The sequence below is a fragment of the Ascaphus truei genome, chromosome 4, assembly GCF_040206685.1.
Source record: "Ascaphus truei isolate aAscTru1 chromosome 4, aAscTru1.hap1, whole genome shotgun sequence".
Classification (NCBI taxonomy): Eukaryota; Metazoa; Chordata; class Amphibia; order Anura; family Ascaphidae; genus Ascaphus; species Ascaphus truei.
The window spans coordinates 102321729-102342421 of NC_134486.1; the positions used below are offsets into that span (position 1 = coordinate 102321729).

The 20693-nt window shown below is 40.1% G+C and overlaps 1 long non-coding RNA gene across 1 annotated transcript; it reads right to left on the minus strand.

Moving 5' to 3' along the window:
• Positions 1 to 5189: 5189 nt before the first annotated feature.
• LOC142491978 (uncharacterized) lies at positions 5190 to 11461 on the minus strand. Its single transcript, XR_012800627.1, has 3 exons — positions 11341 to 11461; positions 9300 to 9369; positions 5190 to 5429 (listed from the first exon to the last, which is right to left on the minus strand). It is a non-coding gene; the product is annotated as an uncharacterized LOC142491978 (long non-coding RNA).
• Between the last annotated feature and the right edge of the window lie 9232 nt (positions 11462 to 20693).

Below are 20693 nucleotides of genomic sequence, written 5' to 3' on the forward strand. Positions count from 1 at the left end.
ATCATAATGTTTTGATCCCCACACCCCCAAATAAAAATCACAGTACTACAGTATTCCACCCACCTCAGAAAGAACGTACAGTACATGACTAGTGTGGAATTAAAAAGCAACAGTACTGTTTGATTCTCATAATATCCATAATTGCTATGCATGCCCATGGTGATAACCCCCAAAAATATATACTGCATTTGTAAAACTTGAATCTCATAATATCCATACAGTACTTGCTATGCAAGCCATGGCAATAACCAAAAAAAATTGTTATAAAGTACAGTATATATATTTAAAACTTGAACTAACTTCCAAATTAATGGGAAGTTATAAACGCATGCGCATTAATAATCAACAAGGTCCCAGGTCACAACCAAAAGAATTACACACAGTCGCAGAACTGTGAGAGCAGGCTCAGGAAGATTATTGAAACCACAAAGCCAACCATTTGGAAATTAATGGTTTGTCAGATGTGTTGATAAGAAGTTGAAATCCTTGAGCCTTGTGTGTTTGCGGTGGGCGAGGGGGGGGGAGGGGAGGCGGGGGTGCGAGCTTTATGAAGGATTAACCTGTACTGTAGTTCAAAGACATATTCTCAACAGGTCACCATAATGTTTTGATCCCCACACCCCCAAATAAAAATCACAGTACTACAGTATGCCACCCACCTCAAAAAGAACGTACATGACTAGTGTGGAATTAAAAAGCAACAGTACTGTTTGATTCTCATAATATCCATAATTGCTATGCAAGCCCGTGTCGAGAAAAGAAAAATAAATACTGTTACAAACAAAAAAAACTTTTTTTTCAGACTTGAACTTCTACTGGGAAGTCATACAGTATACGTATGTGCAGGAATGTACTATAAGGCCACACTCGGGAAGATTCAAACCAGAAAGCCATTCGTAACACATGGATGTTGTGGGAGAGATCTACTGTAGATACAGTAATAAGTTGAAATCCTTGAGCCTTGTGTGTGTGCGGGGGCGAGAGCGCTGTATGATGGATTATCAGTCATAATTAATATTTTCAAAAGGTCATAATGTTTAATGTGCAGTAATGTGAGACTGTGACACGCCTACAGTATGTGTTTCACACTGCGCTGTGTATAATACAGATACAGTACGCACAGTACAGTGCACACGCTGCTCTGTGTATAATACAGACATTGAATTGCTATCGGATTTTTATGACAACTCGCGATCGCCCACTTGAGTTTCTCGATGTTATTGCAGACAACGCTAAAATGCCCTTTTCTGACCCGGACAAAACGATAAACAAGCCGCGTGTTTAAGTCGGCACGATTCAAATAAATTGCGTGCCATCTAATTGGTATTCCGATCTACACACCGCGTTAAATGTTCGAATAACGGCCATCCCATCAGTACACCAGGCTGACTCATATCATATTTACCCACCTCCCTTTTTATATCTGTATATGATGCAAGTAAGAGCTTTTGTCTTTCCTTTAGGAGAATTAATATGAGGTTTATGTAATGATTAGGGGAATTACCATTTGGTTTACCCCTTTGAATGTATCCTTAAAGGGAACATTGTTCCATTTTTGGTTGGTAAACCATTCATTGACAAATGTATCCTCTTCACTTTTATTGCATTGCCACTTTATTATATCTAGGGACTCATTGTTATAACAATGCTTATAAATAGGGAATCTAGTGAGTTACATATGAGTTAAAGTAACACAGTACCAGTGATTTTTTTATATTTGATTTGTTCATTGTTACCATCCTGTGATATACTGTAGTTATATCTTTTTAGAACTAATGTGAAAAAAATTATGATAAATCATGAGTACACTTTGAAGAGGGTTTCTTCTCTATGTTTTGCATTTCTGATTGTAATACCCAGGCATCCTTGATCTCCGATGTCGGATCCTAAATTTGCCATGAAGCCCTCGATCCTCTGTTGTTAAGAGTCATCTTCTGTAAGTATTTATTTTCTTCTATCTTCTTTACTTCTAATTTTCTTGTTTAAATACATCTTCTATATTCTTGAATATTCAGATGTGGCCTCTTCTGTAATTTATTGTGTTCTGTGAGTGCCCAGGCCTTTTATAGTTGTCTGGGCTGTTGCAGACCATGGGTAATGAGGTCACATGGTACATCAATCAAGAAGTGATTCACGCTCTTTCGGGTGACATCATTGATTTTGACCTTGTCAAGCCATCTGATGTTGTTGAATTTCCATGTGCTTACCTCCCTTTAACTTTGCACCACTATGGAAGGTGGGTAAGCCGGGGGGAGGTTGGTGGTAGGGGTTAACATCTTGTTTGACTTAGTGGTTACTAGCCACTAAGGTGGCCACAGGGGATAGGCAGTTTAGATTATTTGTGTATTAACCCCTTTTATGCCTGTGTGATACCCTGGTAGCTACAGACGACAAAAGGGTTAATATAATGTGTACCATAGGGTTCTCTAATAATTAATATTACAGAGGCCTGTGGTAGAAATATTAGTAATGCAATTCTGATGCAGGAATACATTAATTATTAATTGTCACACAAATTCCTGTATCGCGTCAAGTAAAAAGTCACACCCAGGAAATTACCGCAACCTTGATGACTTTGGTCATAAAATTGCAGTAAAAGAAGTGATAATTTTCATACTGGGTGCAATATTAACTCAGTTGTATCAAAGTTTGATGTATCTATGCCTAAATTAAGTAAGGTATTAAAATCAGAGCATGATGTAATTTCTATATAGAAGGACTTGAAAGAACTGGAAACTTTGGCATGTAAATGGCCCATGAGGTTTAATACAGATGCATTTTAAGGTTATGTAATTTTTTAGTAAAAAAAAATTCACACCTTGAATATGAAGTACAAGCGTGGGCACCACTCAATAAAATAAGACATTGGAGTGGAATACGAGCAGTGAAGAAACACCAAATTAATAAAGGGGATGAAAGGTCTGATTTATGAGAAAAGGCTCACTAAATTAGATTTGTTCACACTATAAAAGATGCATCTAATCAAGGATATGATCTCTATATAGAAATAAATTCAGTGTCAATAAAGTGCAAAGACATTTCAAGATAACTATTTATCCAAAGGACAATATAACAAACACTGGGTCACCCCTTGATAGTGGAGAAAAGGAGATTTCACCAGCAAAAAAAGGAAGGGGTTCCTTACAGTAAGGGCAGTTAAAAGATATCTTTAAATAAAGTTAGAAATATTTTTTTTTAGAAATGATACGGTAGGTATACTGGGATATACTAAGTAAGTTGTATTTTTTCCTTTAAAAGACATTATTGGACAATGTTTCCTGGAGTTTTTTTTTGTTTGCCATCCTCTGAATATATATACAGTACTTTAAACACAAATATAGGATGAGTATATTTGTCATATAAATTTAATATAGGTTGAACTTGATGGACATATGTCTTTTTTTAACCTCATCTACTATGGAATTATGTAAAATCATTTAGAACTTACCTTTTAGCCCATCGCCAGGTTTTTAATACTATACAGAATCTAAGCTAATATTGCAGGGCTCCCCCTACTGTATGTATCTGTCTGAAGCTACAATATTTACTTCATCCTATAGATACCTTCCCAATGGCTTCTATCTTTACCTTTGTTACCTGTGTATGATCGAATCTGCTAGTGTAAGGGAGATTCCTCTTCCTCACAATGCTGCTTATGAGGGAGTTAAGCAATGAATGATATATTCTTTATGGATTAGTGAAAGTCTGTGGGTTCATGTTTGAGTGCTACTAGTGTGGGTGAGTCAACGACTTTTCTGAATTAAGTAAATTAATGAGTGAGTTAAAAAGAGTGAATCAATATATTAGTTATTTGGAGTTCCATGGTGGGTGTATGTAAGTGAAAACATTGAATATTCAAACAACATTAAATAAATAGTGAGTAAATGAATGAAGCACCTAATAAAGATGAATGAGTGAGTGCTTGAGAGGGAGAGAGAGAATGAGAGGAAATTAAGGTTATAGCATAGAGCAGAGCAGGCAAATAAGAGAGTTTGGTATTAAGGCCAAAGAATGTTGTTTATAGTTATATAAGTTATAAGCTATATAGGAAATTACATACAGTATATACTGTATAATTAAACACATACATGGTAGATAGACAGACAGACAGATAGACAGATAGACAGATAGACAGATAGACAGATAGACAGATAGACAGATAGACAGATAGACAGATAGACAGATAGATATGTATTGTTAAAAAAACAAAGTTAAGCAATTTTAATTAAATTAACAAATATAATATTCCCCAAACATCAACATTATTAATAATAATTTACATTAATTACATTAGTAATAATTATTTACGCAGCACTATCGCAAGTGGACTAACATGGCTATTTCTACTTTATTCATAATAATAATTTCAATGTGTATGTTTATTAAGGCAAATTCTGATAAATAACCAAGACGACATACTCTATTATTGTGAACACTTTAATTGTAGATTCTGACACCAAATATTAAAAGTGTAAACCTTAAAAAACAATATTATTATAATTATCACCGAAAGACTTATCTAGTGAGGAAATAGAAAATGTATGAAATCTAAATTACACAATCATGTGATCTTTTTTCCTCTTTTTTAAATTGGTAACAGCCCTGTATAATGGTCAAATTGTGCAAATATACCTTTGGAATCAGGGAGAATTTAAAATAAATGAGATACAAATTGGCTCAGAATTTCTGATGCCTCTTATTTCACTGGACATGGGAAGATTATAATACAAAATTTAAAACATGACACACAGAGACATAACTTGATACAGTATATCTTATCAGTTGTCTGCGTGTCATATACTGTAACTCCACAATAACTCCTACTATTCCTTCTTTCTAAATGTAAATCTGATGCACATAGCACAAAAAGTGGAGGCAAAGATTTTGATACATGGATGCAAGATAAAAATTATGCATTTTGCATCAATTTTGCTATACATTTGCCTGGAAACCAGTAAAATACTTGAGATCATGTGAATCACTCGATCAAATCCTATTTCTCTTTTCTTTGATAGGATTTGTTGACGTACCATAAAAACATTTTGATACTGTCTTTCCTCACAGGAAGATATAACATCATATTAAACATGGTACAATGACACAACAACTCTAAAACGAGATTTTTTATTTTTTTTTATTTTCTATATTTAAGTTAGAAAGATAGAAAGTGAGGGCATCATATGCTCTATTAGTATACATTTAGTTTGAAGCAATATAAATCTCATGCACAAAAATCAAAAGTGTGCCACTTCATCACAAGCAGACGAATGTAGGTTTTTGCCAAACTAGAATTGAAGCCAGGATCTTCGACGGGTTGAGGTTCATCCCTTGAACTTTAGGCATGAGCGGGCTCCGCCCATGTTGGCTGATGCACCTTGCTCAACAATTCCGCCAGAGTCCAGGTTGCGGCTGATAGCCCTGCTGTAGGCCTATACAATAAATAAATAGAAACGTTTCACCAAGTTAACTAATGTTACGAGTATAGTTAATGGGTTTAGTGATTGAGGATTTAAATAGATTTAAGTATAAGTATCTGAGAATAATTTGAAAACTTTGCGTGGTTTGTGCCCCTCTCCCTGCTCTGAGTTATTGGATGAAGATTGTATCTAGTTCAGTACAGAAGGAAAGTGAAATCAAGGGAAAGAAAGTTAACTGGCAAAGTAATGGGTGGGTGATATGTTTTGTTCACTTTTAGATTTAATGTAATAGATATATAACATATTTAGCATACAAAATATGCTATTTCTGTCTTATTCTTTATTTATTTATCAATAAAGACAATAAATAAAACAGTTTTCAGATATAGTGTAAACCTACTGTAATTGCCAAACCTATGGTAACAGTGTGTAGGGATGAGTCAGTGTTCTCTTCTTTATTACTGTTTTATTTCATTTGGAAAATTGCAGCAGAGAAATAGTGTTTTCTGGCAGCCACATAAGTGGTGCATTATTATATTTTATTTTATTTTTAAATCACTGTCAGTGCACAGCAGCATAGAATTGATTGCTCAAGAGCACAACAAGAGTTATTGGAAGTAGCTTAACATTAGATGTACAATCTGCTAGTGACAAGGCTTCTGAATACAGTAAAGGAAAAATACATGATACAGCAGGTGCAAAACTGCAAGTATGGAGTGCTCACTTCCTTGCTAAATTGAGTATTTTTCATGTTCCACTTAAAACATATTAAATAATATTAATAGCATGTTCTTGTATAGCGCTGCTAATTGTACGCAGCACTTTACAGAGACATTTTGCAGGCACAGGTCCCTGCCCTGTAGAGCTTACAATCTATGTTTTTGGTGACTGAAGCACAGGGAGATAAAGTGACTTGCCCAAAGTCACAAGGAGCCGACACCAGGAATTGAACCAGGCTCCCCTGCAGCAATCTCAGTGTCAGTCAGTTTACTCACTGAGCCACTCCTTCTCTTTAAAAATGTCTGAAGGTGCAGCACCCTCAAATTGTTTATATTGTGTACATGCTCATTAAAACTCATACACACAAACACAGGATATCACTGGAAGTGTATGACATAAACATAAAGTAAAGAATGTCTGTGGTTTGCATAAACAAAAATTGTTGCAAGGGATTATCAATAAAATGTGTCTTTTTTTAAACCAGTATTGATGTTTGTACCTTTTAGTTCTAACCTGCTTATTTTGTTACAGCCGGTAGGGAAGAGGGATTTATTTTTTAATACTAGTTGGTGTGATATCACATCCTACATAACTTACACTACTTACACTACCACTCACAAATTGGTAAAATACTGGAAATACACACAACTTGACTCTTGTAGCTAAGACTGGGCCAAATATAATGGCATTCCTATCAACAAAATTTGACTTCAATACCAGCCCTATGCATGTAAGTATAACATTGACATATACTGTACTGTATGAAAAATGTTGCCATTGCTGATTTCTTCATTGCAAAGTACATGTAAGCCAAAATCCATGCAAGCTCTGTTTCTTTCACTCACATATACGGGCCTATTCTCGTAGCCTCGTTAACCATCTTATCGAGAATTTTGACAGCTATCGCACAAACAAAATCTCGTAGCTATTCAGAAAGCATCGAAAAGTGGGTTAAATCACGCGGCAAAAGCATTTTTTCACCATTTCTGGTTCCTGGCCAAACACGCCGTGCAGTGTGCAGCGATAAGGCCAAAATCGCAATTTTTAAAACATATTGCAATTGTAGTAGCCTTGATAGTCTCATCGGGGCTTTAGAATTGTGATTTTCACCAAGATTCTTCTCGCCAGAAAAAGTTGGCATAAAGGGCTGTGAGAGAGGGACTTAGAAAGAAAAATGCATTTTTCTGCATCGAATTGAAGCATGGAGTCTTTGGAGCTGATAACCATTAATACCAGCACCGGGGACCCCGGCATCAATCTGATGCAATAAAAATGCATTTACAGTACAGGTAACTTCATTACCTAAGTGGATAACCGCTATGGCAATGAAGGGGTTAACTAACAGTGCCATGTTTATTGTGGGTATTGGGGGTGGGTGAAGGTGGTATTTGGCCCATGGTGCGTGTTTAGGCCTTGTGGGTGGGTTTGCGGGAGATGTTAACCCCTTCAATACCTTATCGGTTAATACCGCTAAGGTAATGAAGGATTAACACCTCCCGCAACCCACCCAGTAGGTATAAACACTCACCAGGTGCCAAATGTCACCTTCATCCATCCTCAATACCCACAATAAACATTCAAAAACACAACAACCTTAATACCCTCCTCCCCTACCCCCGACAACACATACAGTACACATACAGTACAGTAATGGGCAAACTTACTATTATCAAGATATGGATAATAGCTCATTTGCTCCCTGTAAATAAAATATTAGCCAGCCAGCATAAATAAAGTAAATAAAACTTGCACTTACCCCTGCCAGGATGAAAGGCATCCTCATCATCATCCTCCGGGTCCTGTCGTCTGCAGGAACAGAACAATAAAAAATACTATCTAATGGCCCCTAACCCCTTAATCACTTTAGCAGTTAATAACCGCTATAGTAATTAAGGGGTTAACCCCCTCCCCCGCTACCTACCTGGGAGACCTAACCACCCACCCCAGGGCCACTACCGCACCCTCTACCCATTGACTGGCACGGTGGTACATCATACCCATATAATATGGGCATGGTAAGCCACTATAACAGTAAATGGGCAACCTAAAAAAAAAAATTCAACAAGCCCAAAAATACACAACAATAAAATACATACACAAACACCACATCACAAGAATAAAAGAACTAAAAGGCCTAAACTACACATCAATAAAATTAATCTAACACCAAAACAGCAAAAGAATACAAACTATGTTATCCCAAAACACAAGAAAATAATTAAATAAACATCTAACCAACAGAACAATAAAATAAATTAAACAGCTAACAAGCAAAACAATTAAATAAATTAAACCCCTAATCAATCCTAAAATGTAATAAATCAAGCCCTACAAATGCATACAAATTTAGTCAAAACAATAAAGATAAATAGAAAAAATAACAATCAATTCAAAACAAGCATTTGCCAAAAAATGCCTTGTCTGTCACATATTTATCTGTACCTTAAAGGGGCACAGATAAATACATTGGCAATCAATGGGCAAGCAAAAACTTAAAAAGAAAAAAAATACAATAAAAAAACAGAAAAAATAAAATTACATACATTCAATATTTGTCTTACCTTTAGAAGTCTCCACCCTCCGAAACCTGGCAACGTCATCCTCCACGATAATCAGCATCAGGTCAAAAAAAATCATCTTCTTTCTGCCCACTTCTTTCATCGTCTCCTATCTTCTTCTGTAATACTGTTCTTCTTTTCTTTAATCTTTTCTTGTAATCCAATGTACCACCCCATGTTAAATCCAAAACAGATGTTGATTTGTTGACATCTTCAGCTAAAATGAGATGAAACAGGCCTTATATAAGGCCTGTGATGTCACATTTTAGGGTCAGATGATCCAGGTCCAATCCTATTTGGCTCTGTACCATTTGAACGGCTTCAAATTTTTTTTAAGATGTGATGCCATCTTCAAGGGAGGTAAGTCACATCCTTAAAATCACATGGCTGATATCACATGGTACTACAGCCAATGGGATTGATGACAATCTCATTGGTTCCTGTACCATGTAATATGTTCCATAGTTTTAAAGGACATGACATCACTTTAAGGATCAGCAGACAATGATATTAGGCAATCCCTGAAGTAAAAAAGCTGCTGAAAGTAAGCATATTAACCCCAAAAACGTAAGGCAGATTAGGCATGGAGTTGCACATTACTCACAATCAGTCGCCATGCCCCTCGTCCTCTTGGCCAAGCTGGAGTAATGTAGATCCTGCGTCTCTGTCGGCGTCTAATACAATCCAGAAGATAGAAACGAAGAAAAAAACATCACAACTCATTACACCTGATCTAACCTGGTACCAGATCTTCTACTATAGGTGTTGGTAGTATTAATTCTAATTTATAAAAATGAGGAATAAAGAAAACCTTCATTTAGACCATCCGGTGCAATTGTGTGTAGATTGTGTATCCACTGGCACTCCTTCTGGAGAAGACGTTTGTCCCAATCACCTTTCTGAATGCCAAATGGAATGTGTTCAATTCCCGTGAATTTTAAGAGTTTACTACAGTATCTCCTCCATGTTCCTGCCACACATGTCTCGCCACAGTAGTGTCCAGTTGATTACGGATTGACCCTATTTGCTCTAGGATCCTAGTTTTGAGGGTCTGTGAGTTTTCCCACATGAGCAGTTGATTAGATAAATTTCTCCCATTGTTAGACAATTGATGAATTCCTTAATTGTGAATGTTCTAGAATGTGTGGAGTCTGAAAAGTTTTTGGTACATGTTCTGTATCACAGGCTTTGCACCTACCACAGTGAAAAGATCCAGCTGGTTTGGGTCCCAGCAATGATCTAGTGGGTTTATCACAGAAATGACTGTGGAACAATCGGTCTTTGATGTTACGTGCACATTTACATGTCATGCTTGGAGTTTAAAATTATCTTTTAGTTTAACATTTTGGTCAAAGTGTTGTAAGCCCTTGAGCCACTACACGGCAGACCACATCTCAAGGGTACCTAACACTAATATAAATTCTTAATAACCTGTGCATTACCAGGAAGAATGATTTATAACAAATCTGTCAAAATTAGTTGCATAGTTCTAAGTCTGATTGAAGCTCTTATTAACCTGTACATTACCAAGAAAAGCACTCTGTATTAGATTTGTCACAACTTCGTTTCCGGGTCCTCGAACACGTTAGAAATATTAAAAACGCAGACCTTGACCACAGTAAAGGCAAAAAATTGTCCACAGTGGCGAGAAATTTCAGGAGCTTTCATAACTCCAACTTCACTTTCCTTAAGGTGTTTGCATTTGACCACATTTCCTTGGGTATGCGGGGGGGGGGGAGATGTGGAGAAGCTCCTACTACAAAGAGAATGCCGGTGGATTTTCACACTTGGCACTCTTCTTCCGCACGGCCTTAACGAATACACTGGCTATTCTATGTTTCTGTAGTTGGTTGGTCTCTATGTCTCCCCCTCTAGCATATCAATATGTGGGAATTTAATATTTCACATTGAATTGTTTAAATTTTGTTTATTTCTTTTAATGTTAATTCTGTAAAATAAAATCATCTACTATACATTACTCTTCTATTCTTGTCTATATCTATTAGTCTTCCAATTAGGAAATTTTAATTTAGTTTAGGTTATATCAATAGATTATAATTAAATTGATATTTATAGTTTTTTACACATCATACAATGATATTAGTCAATAAATGTATACATTACATTATATGTATTTTCACATTATCACATTATTCATCACATTATTTATAATTTTTCAATTCAATGTGTTATTATTCTGTATGTAACTAATTTCTATGCATTATATATACATTTCCCATATACCTGTTTTTTATTTACACCAAATGCATTAATCTCATGGGCTCCTGTGTGTTGTAAGAATCCTTAACAGTTCATTCATGAACTTAAATCAACTCAATAATTTAATTTTTAATTATATTTTTTATTATTGTCTGTTTCTGCATGTACTTGTGCGTTAGGCTTTCTGCAATATTATATGCTGCCCTTCTCCTGTTCCGCATGTGTTTGTTTGCTAATTTATTCTCTCCCTCTTCTCCTGACTGGGTGCAAGACGGAGAGAGAACAAATCATAACTCTTCATGACATGACGTCAGCATTGGACAACCATCTCCAACGCTGTGAAATGGTTCCTGCTGCTACTCCACTGTAGCTGATAGCTACTGTCTGTCCTCTCGCAATATTTGGATAAGGGATGCCTTTTGTACCTGTGATTGGCTGAATGGGTCATACTGACCAAATCAGAGCCCTCTATGACATGACGTCAGCACTGGAGAACCATCTCCAACGCTGTTTAATGGTTTTGGCTGCTGCTCCACCGCAGTTGATAGCTACTGTTTGCTCTCTCGCGATATTTTGATATTGGATGCCTAGGCATTTGTGATTGGCAGAATGGGCCATACTGACCAATCAGGAATCTTTTTGTTGGACCGGAGATATAACTGGGTAACACAGCATACCCTTATTAATTCATTGCTTATGCCTCATTGGATCTTAACTGATCAGCTGCTCTGCTATTCACAACGCTATTGGATTACATTATATGTTAGCGTCCTTTTAAGCCTGATTGGACGCAATTACGTTAAGCCCCTGGACGAAGCAAAGGGGTGCGAAACGTACGTCGGGCTGTGTGTGTACTCCCCTGGGACCCCCCTAATCTTACATTGGACCTTAGCTGGATACTCCTGTCTGCAATTTATGCTACTCCATTCTCTCCCTGAGGACTCTCATACTTCATACTATCTGGTTACTTGCAAGTATACTTCATATGAGGCTTTTCCATTGTGATTATCTGTTCATGTTATTACTTGTCATTTGTGATTGAGTGGTACTTCATTGGTTTATTTAATCAGCAGCATATAGGCAAAGTATTTTTGTAGTTTTCCAGCATAGGTTCTGACCTTGACCGGCCGGTCTTTAGATTATTGAGCAGGTTTCTACTGTAGGTTTTTCTTTGCTTTGAAATTTATATTATATACTTATCTTTAAAATTGTACTTAGGATAGATTCCTTGTCTCAAGGGTTTCTAGGGGACTGTTTTAATTAATCTTTTTTTGTAATCCATGTTTGTTCCTTTGAATAAATCAACTTATTATTTACACTGGCTTGAGTGCTTTAATTGGTTCTCCCCCCCTGCTCTCTCTCCCCCATATACAGTATATATATATATATATATATTGATATATATATAGATATCCCCTCCCTCACCCCTCCTCTCTTTATTTCCCCTGCTCTCAATTCCCCTCCATTCCCTCCCCTCCCCCCTCTCTTTCTCTCCCCCTGCTCTCTCCCCCCTCCCTCTCTCTACCCCCTGCTTTCTCCCTGTCCCCTCTCTTTCCCCTCCCCCCACTCCCTCTCTCTCCACCGCACCCTCTCTCTCCCCACTCCCTTTCTCTCTCCCACCCCCCTTCTCTCCTCCCATCTATCTCTCTCCCCCCAATTGCTCTCTCTCCCTTGCTCTCCTGCCCCACCCTGCGCTCTCTCTCTCCCGCCCCCTCCTGCGCTTTCTTTCATCCACCCTCCTCTCTCCCCCCATCTCTCTCCCCCTTATTGCTCTCCAGCCTCCCTGTGCTCTCTCTCCTGCCATTCCAGTGCTCTCTCCCCCCGCTCTCTCTCCTGCCCCCCTTGCGCTCTCCCCCCTCCCTGCGCTCTCTCCCCCCTCCCCCTGTGCTCTCTTACCCCAATCTCTCTTTCCCACCCCCTGCTCTCTATCCCGCCCTACCCTGTGCCCTCTTCCCCCCCCGCGCTCTCCCCCGCGCTCTCTCCCTCCCCACGCGCTCTCTCCCTCCCACATGCTCTCTCCTTCCACCCCCATGCTCTCTCCCTCCCCCTCTCCCTCCACCTCTCTCTCCCCACCCCTCCCCTCCCTCTCCCTGACCCTCCCCCTCTCTTCCCCACTCCCCCTCTCTTCGCCCCCTCCCCCTCTCTCTCCCCGACTCTCCCCCTCTCTCTCCCCGACCCTCCCCCTCTCTCTCCCCGACCCTCCCCCTGTCACTCCCACGACCCTCCCCTTTCTCTCTCCTACACTCCCCTCTCTCCCCGACCCTCCCCCTCTCTCCCCCCTTTCTTTCTCTCCCCATTTCTCTCCCCTCTTCCCTCCTCTCCCCCTCTTCCCTCCTCTCCCCACTTCCCTCCTCTCTCTCCCTCCTTCCCTCCTCCATTTCCCTCCTCCCCTTCCTTCCTCTCTCTCCCCCTTCCCTCCTCTGTCTCCCCCTTTCCATCCTTTGTCTCCCCCTTCGCTCCTTTCCCCTCTCTCTTCCCCTTCTCTCCTTTCCCCTCTCTCCCCCCATCCCTCCTCACTCTGTTTCCCCCCCCACCCACTCCATTTGCCCCACCACCACTCCGTTTGCCCCCCCACCACTCCTTTTTCCCCCCACCACCACTCCGTTTTCCTCCCCCACCACTCCGTTTGTCCCACCCACCACCACTTCGTTTTACCACCACACCACCACTCCGTTTTACCCCCCCCCCGTTCACATTTCTCTGTTTTCCATTCCATGTCCCCCCCTTTTCATGTGTCCCCCCGTTTCATGTCCCCCCATTTCATGTCCCCCCCCAATTTCGTGTGTCCCCTCCCTGTTTCGTGTCCTCCCCAGTTTCGTGTCCCCCCCGTTTCGTGTGTCCCCCCCTGTTTCATGTGTCCCCCCCTGTTTCGTGTGTCCCCCCCCCCCGTTTCCTGTCCCCCCTTCTCTCTCCTCCCTGTCAGAGGACAGCAACAACAAATGCAATACAATACATGCTCCCACTGCTTGTTGCATTGGTTTTGCCTTGCTGTCCTCTGATTGGGTAAAGTAGGTCATGTGATCTGAAGTCGGAGCTACTATTTATTTATTTATAAAATATTTTACCAGGAAGTAATACATTGAGAGTTACCTCTCGTTTTCAAGTATGTCCTGGGCACAGAGTAAAACAAATAATACATGGTTACAAATACAGTTACATAAATGAATAGGGTGTACATTATATACAAGACATTGCGTGCACAGTTAAAGAAAATATATATTAATGGCGTATGAAACAGTTACAGACCAGATTAAAATCTGAGACAGCCTTAGATTTGAAAGAACTTAGACTGGTGGTGGATGTGAGAGTCTCTGGTAGGTTGTTCCAGTTTTGGGGTGCACGGTAGGAGAAGGATGAACGTCCGGATACTTTGTTGAGCCTTGGGACCATGAACAGTCTTTTGGAGTCTGATCTCAGGTGATAAGTGCTGCAAGTGGTATGGGTGAGGAGCTTGTTCAGGTAGCTCGGTGCTTGTCCATGAAGAATTTAAAGGCAAGACAGGAAAGATGAACTTTGCGCCTAGACTCTAGTGATGACCAATCTAGGTCTTTGAGCATTTCGCAGTGATGTGTGTTGTAGTTGCATTGGAGAACAAAACGACAAATTGAATTGTAGAGGGTGTCAAGTTTGCTAAGGTGGGTTTGAGGTGCCGAGCCATATACTATGTCTCCATAGTCAATAATTGGCATTAGCATCTACTGTGTGATACGCTTTCTGACCAGGAACTTAGGGAGGATTTGTTCCTGTAAAGTACCCCTAGTTTGGCATAGGTCTTGGTTGTCAGGGTATCAATGTGTATCCCGAATGTTAAGTGGGAGTCAAACCATAAGCCCAGGTATTTAAAACTAGTGACAGGGGTTAGGGTGGTGTTAGCGTTTGTTCTAATCAAGAGTTCAGTCACTGGAAGCTTTAAAAATTTAGTCTTGGTCCCAAATACCATTGTTACAGTCTTATCAGTGTTTAAAAACAGTTTGTTTTGGGAAATCCAGTTTTCGAGTCTTAAAAAGTCAGACTGAAGTATGTGTTGAAGGTCAGAGAGGCTATGGCTGTGTGCATATAGGATTGTGTCATCTGCATACATGTGTATTGAGGCTTCCTTACAAGCTGTGGGAAGATCATTAATGAACACTGAGAAGAGTAGGGGCCCCAGAACAGAGCCTTGCGGGACACCACAGGTGATATCCAGGGGGTTGGAGTTAGAGCCTGAGATGGACACATGTTGGGATCTTCTTGATAGGTATGTCTGAAACCAGTTTAAAGCATGCTTCCCTATTCCAGAGCTCTGGAGTTTGTTAAGCAAGATAGCATGATCAACTGTGTCAAAAGCCTTTGCAAAATCTAGGAATACTGAACCAGTGAGTTGTCCCCGTTCCATTCCACACTGGATTTCATTGCAAACTTTTAGCAGGGTAGTTACGGTGGAGTGTTTGGGATGAAACCCAGATTGGAATTGGCTAGGGAAATTTGTCTTGGTATAGAAATCGCTTAATTGGGAGTGGACACATTTTTCCTTAACTTTGGATAGAATTGGAAGAAGTGAGATTGGCCTGTAGTTTGAGACAGTGTTTTTGTCCCCACTTTTGAAGATTGGGACAACTCTGGCAGTTTTCCAGGTCTTAGGGATATGGCCTGCAGACAGGATAGAGTTGACTATGGACGCAATTGGTTTGGCAATGGCTGGGGCACCAAGTCGTAGGAACCTAGATTGTAGTAAGTCAGGTCCACATTGGCTGCTTAGTTTTAGTTTGAGGAGCGCTTGTATAATCTCCTCTTCAGATACTGGGCCAAATTGAAAATTGTGGGCAGTGTTGGGAGGGGGTGGGACTATAGGTGTACTCCCATGATGCGATTCAATAGATTTGTACTCTTGAATCTGAGTGCTGAGGACAGCTCACAGGCATGCGCAGGGGGGGGCGCTCATGCAGGCCACACACATTGTTGCAATGTGTCTCATCGTGGCGATTTTGAGCGTCCGTGCAAGCTCAGCGCCACCCTGGATGCAGCCTTACTGTACTATATGTGCTTGGGGGGGTGTATTGATTTAAATGTAGGCCATGTTTTATTTTTTTACATACAGGATTGGTACCACAGGCACCCACGGGGACCACTCGAGGACCCCCAGATGCCCATGGGTACCACCTGAGGACCTACGGTTGACACCTGCAGGGAAGAACCAGGGGCCCCAGAGCTGTGGGGGCCCTGGGGACCCACATGGACCACTCGATGGCCCCCCAGATACCCGTGGGAACAACCCGAGGCCAGGGACCCCCACTGGCCTGTGGTATTATATGTGTAAAAAAAAAATCATGGTTTTATGTGTGGGTACAGGGGGTGGGTTGTGTATTAGATATTGTAATGTTTATTGGGGGCCTAGGAGGTGGGTAGTAAGGCGGTTGTGTGTGTTAGAGTTTATTGTGGGTAGTGGGGTGGCTGAAGGGAGTTGTAGCCCCAAGGATGGGTGTTTTAGTCCTTGCGTATGTGTAGCGGGAGGGGTTAACCCCTTAATTACCTTAGCGGTATTAACTCCATTCGCAACCAACCCCCACAAGGCCTAAACAACCACAAAAGGCCAAATACGACCTTCACCCGCCCCCCTGCTACCCACAATAAGCATGGCACTGGTGGTTAACCCCTTCATTGCCTTAGCGGTTAGTGTGTCCCATATGTAGTCCTGGTCTCCATACATATTTGACAAAACATTATAAGTAAAAAAGGAAAAAATAATAAATGTCTAATGTATATAATCAGGAGGTGAGGAATACAATCACAGACACACCAATGGATGGTGGCTCTCTGAAAGAATCTATCTAAAGAAAGTGGCCAAGATCCAAGTCAATATTGATCCCTAGGGGAGATCTAGTTCTCAGGGTGAAGATCCAAAAGGCTTCTCATCTATCTAAGGCCTTGGTTCAATCACCTCCTCTGCGTAGAGGGGGTATATATTCAATACCCTGAAATTTAAAGCGATCAATACCACCCCTACGACAGTTGGAAAAATGTTTGGGGGCAGGATGATTCTGATCTTTTTTACATTATTAACCGAAGGTGTTCCATAATTCTGATTTTCAAACACCTTGTGGTCCTGCCCACATACTGCTGCCAACACCCACACGTTAACAAATAAACAACAAAAGTGGAGTTGCAATTTATGAACGAGTGGATGTTATGGTTTTCTCGTGTAACAGTAGAAGTGAAAGAAGACCGGGTTTTAATTCTAGGACATTTTTTGCAGCCATTACATTTAAATGAACCCTTAGGTAGGTCAGGCCTAGCATCCATTTTAAGTCTAAAAAGACTAGGCGATAATGAGTTTGCTATAGTTTTAATATTTCTAAAGATGATGTAGGGCATGATGAGATATAGGGTTTAAGGACTGGATCTAGGGTTAAGACTCCCCAGTGTTTTTTGAAAATAGCTTTTACTGTATCTGCTCAGCCTGTGAGCTATAAGATGTGATAAATGATGGACTCTCATTTATTAGAGGTTTCTTGGTGAGCACTTCAAAAGTGAGGATCTGTTCAAAGCCAAAACTTCACAGAGGGATCTATCTAGATCTCTCTGATTGTTCCCCCTCTCAAGGAATCCTTTGTACAAATCCGTGACAGTAATTTGAAATCCTCCTCGTCAGAACAATTGCAGCGTGACCGCATGAATTGACCTTTCGGTATCCCCCTGAACAGTGTTTTGGGATGGCAGCTGCTCGCCCTGAGAAAGGTGTTGAGTGAGTTAGGTTTGCGAAAAATATCTGTCTGAATGGTGAGTGCAGTGTCAATGTATAAACAAAGATCTAAAAAATGTATATGGGGATAATGGAAAGTGTAGGTGAATTTTAAATTGTAGTGATTGTGATTGAATATATTTGAGAAGAGTGGAGACCACCCTCCCAAATAAAAAGAAGATAGTTGATAAAATGTCTATAAAACAAAAATGTGCTCCCTATACCTATTCACATCTCCAAAAACATGTAACGACTCCCACATCCCATGAAAAGATTGGCATAGGAAGGGGCAAAACTAGTACCCATCGCCATTCCACTTGTTTGGAGATAATGAACACCATCAAACAAGAAAAAGTTGTTAGGAGAAAGTGCATGGAGTCAAGAATGAAAGTGGTGAGTGCAGGTGAGAGGTCAGATCGTGTAAGAAAGTGGCAGGCAGCTGCCAAGCCCTGCTCATGGGAGATAGCTGTGTATAAAGATGTTATATCAAGCGTAACCCATATAAGGTTACGCTTCCATGTGATACCCTCACTTTGGGTGAGCAGATCTCCACTGTAAAATATAAGAGGGCAATGTTCTGATGAGTGATTGAAGAAAAATGTCCACGTACTGTGAAACACCATCTCCCAAAGATTCAATGCTGGATATGATAGGTCTCCTCGGAGTGACACTCACTTAGCAGAGGATTGAGGAGGCTGTGTATGATTTGCTATACTGCTATACACTTCTGAGGCCTCGAGCGACTCTGTACTGGCTATTACTATTACGGACATTGGTGGTGTTGTTTCCGGAGGAACTGTTCATCCGGGCACCGGGAGAGGCAGGATCATTTTCCACATTCTGTTTCTGCATAGGGTGGAGAAGCGACAACGGAGAAGGCCAAGATCTCGAGGCACATCGGGAGGACCGTATGGTTGGCGATTGAGTTTTTTCTTATACACGCTCTCAATAATGCTATATTTGTGAGTGGGCATTTGTCTAAGTTTTATATCCCATAAATACATATTTTTTACGGTAATACACTAGGTGTGCGCCTGTTTGTGTGTTCTCTCTCTCTCTCTCTCTCTTCTCTCTCTCTCTCTCTCTCTCTCTCTCTCTCTCTCTCTCTCTCTCTCTCTCTCTCTCTCTCTCTCTCTCTCTCTCTCTCTTTTTGGCTATTCCTTGCTTGCTGTGCTCTGCATCTCTCTACAGCTTCTGTATCTGTATAAATGCCTGATGATACAAATAAGATGGTGCCTTTAATAGCTATGGACAGCATCCCCAGAATAGTAGAGCACATATCAATGCACATTGTTATTGTGTCATGTAGCACATACAGTAAATAACCCATAGATTCATGTATAAAAGCATCATTAATACAGAACCAGCACAAAGGTAAGGTTAACAAAATTCAACGCACATGGATCAAAATTGTTAGCCCCAAGTTATAGACATTCTTTGATGAGACTTCCAGACCAGTGTAACACATCATTGACTACTAGACGTCAATGCCTATAGTAAAGATGTCAGTCTGATGTATATCTCATCTGGATCCACCGGAAGGGTCTGTAACTCAATTGACCTGCACTGGTATGTAGACTTGACATCAAGGTCATATGTATCCATATTAGAGGAAACATACAAATTAAGCTCCTCATTAAGGCCTCTCGGTACAACAGTGTCCAGTTGGAAAATCCATCGGACTTCTCTTCTCATTAATAATTTGCTTGTATCACCTCCCCGTAAACATCAGGGTATTTGGTCAATGACCAGGAAATGTTTGACAACAGGTTTAGTAGTATCGTCCTTAATGAGAGCCAGTCGAATGCTTGAATGATACTCATCCGTTCATGAAAATGAAGTCAGTCTTGCCAATGTATATTAGAATGCACTGGCACTGTATCTTGTAAATAACTAAAGTCGAGTGATATGTTAGGACAAACGCAATACATATTTTCATAAATATTACACCGATGTGTACAATACATGTTTCTCTAATTGACTTAAAAAAATTTAAAATTTAAAATACTGGCTGTGTCTGTTATCTTAAATTTCCTACCATTGAAAGAGTGTTTGGGAATAAGGGGTGGGTTACATTACCCAGAACGGTACAAAACGTGCATTACTGTAGAAATAGCCTTGGAATACTGTGCAATGAATTTAGGTTAAAGACACACTAGCACAATCTATCTTTACTGCAAAGTACTAAGGCAACCGCACAACACCATTTGGAAGCCGCGGTCACAGCATCGTTCCTTTCAATTAAGTGTTATTGAATTGCACTGGTTTCGCACTCGGGTGTAAGAGATCTGGCTAATGGATACTCATTTTATATTATTAGCAATAATCAATCAATTGCCAATCTGGATGCCGACACATCCCACCACCAGGGGTTATAGATCAGCTTGTATTCCCCAATAAATGTAAAGAGTTTAGAAGTCAGTCCAATGTAATATTTCCAAAGAAATAACCAAAGTAGGGTTTGTTTCAATATACAATTTATTTTGCCTCTCTCAAGCTAACTGCCTCCCATAAGCAGGGAAATCACGGGATGGAACAAATGATTACAATGATATATATGAAAGCAATCAAACGTATACAGTATTCATTACTACGTATGTTATTCTCATCATATTAATCATGCATTCGGGCAACACCTCCTCGTCAATATTATAACTTCAAAAGGTTACAAAAGTTTATTCTTATTTTTTCTAGGAGACACTATTTGGGTGTTTTAATAGTGTGTCTGATATAACCAAAATATATTATCATATTGATCTTGCTTCTCAGCTCTGTTCTATCCTTAGATTCACTCTTCCTACTGAAAAACATTACAGATGGAAAAGAGGCCCTTGAGAACTTATTAGTATAGTGGAGTGTAAGCTCTTCTGCAACTAGACATCATTAGTACTGAGCGAAAGCAACACTACAAGAATGGCAGCATAGCTATATAAAATATCCATTATGTGCGCAATCATTCAAGTATCACATATCCACATTGGGAACAGTAAGTCTTGCTACATCTGTATTCTATCAGGTGGTTACCGTTTATTGACATTTTATCACAATAATATATTTAAC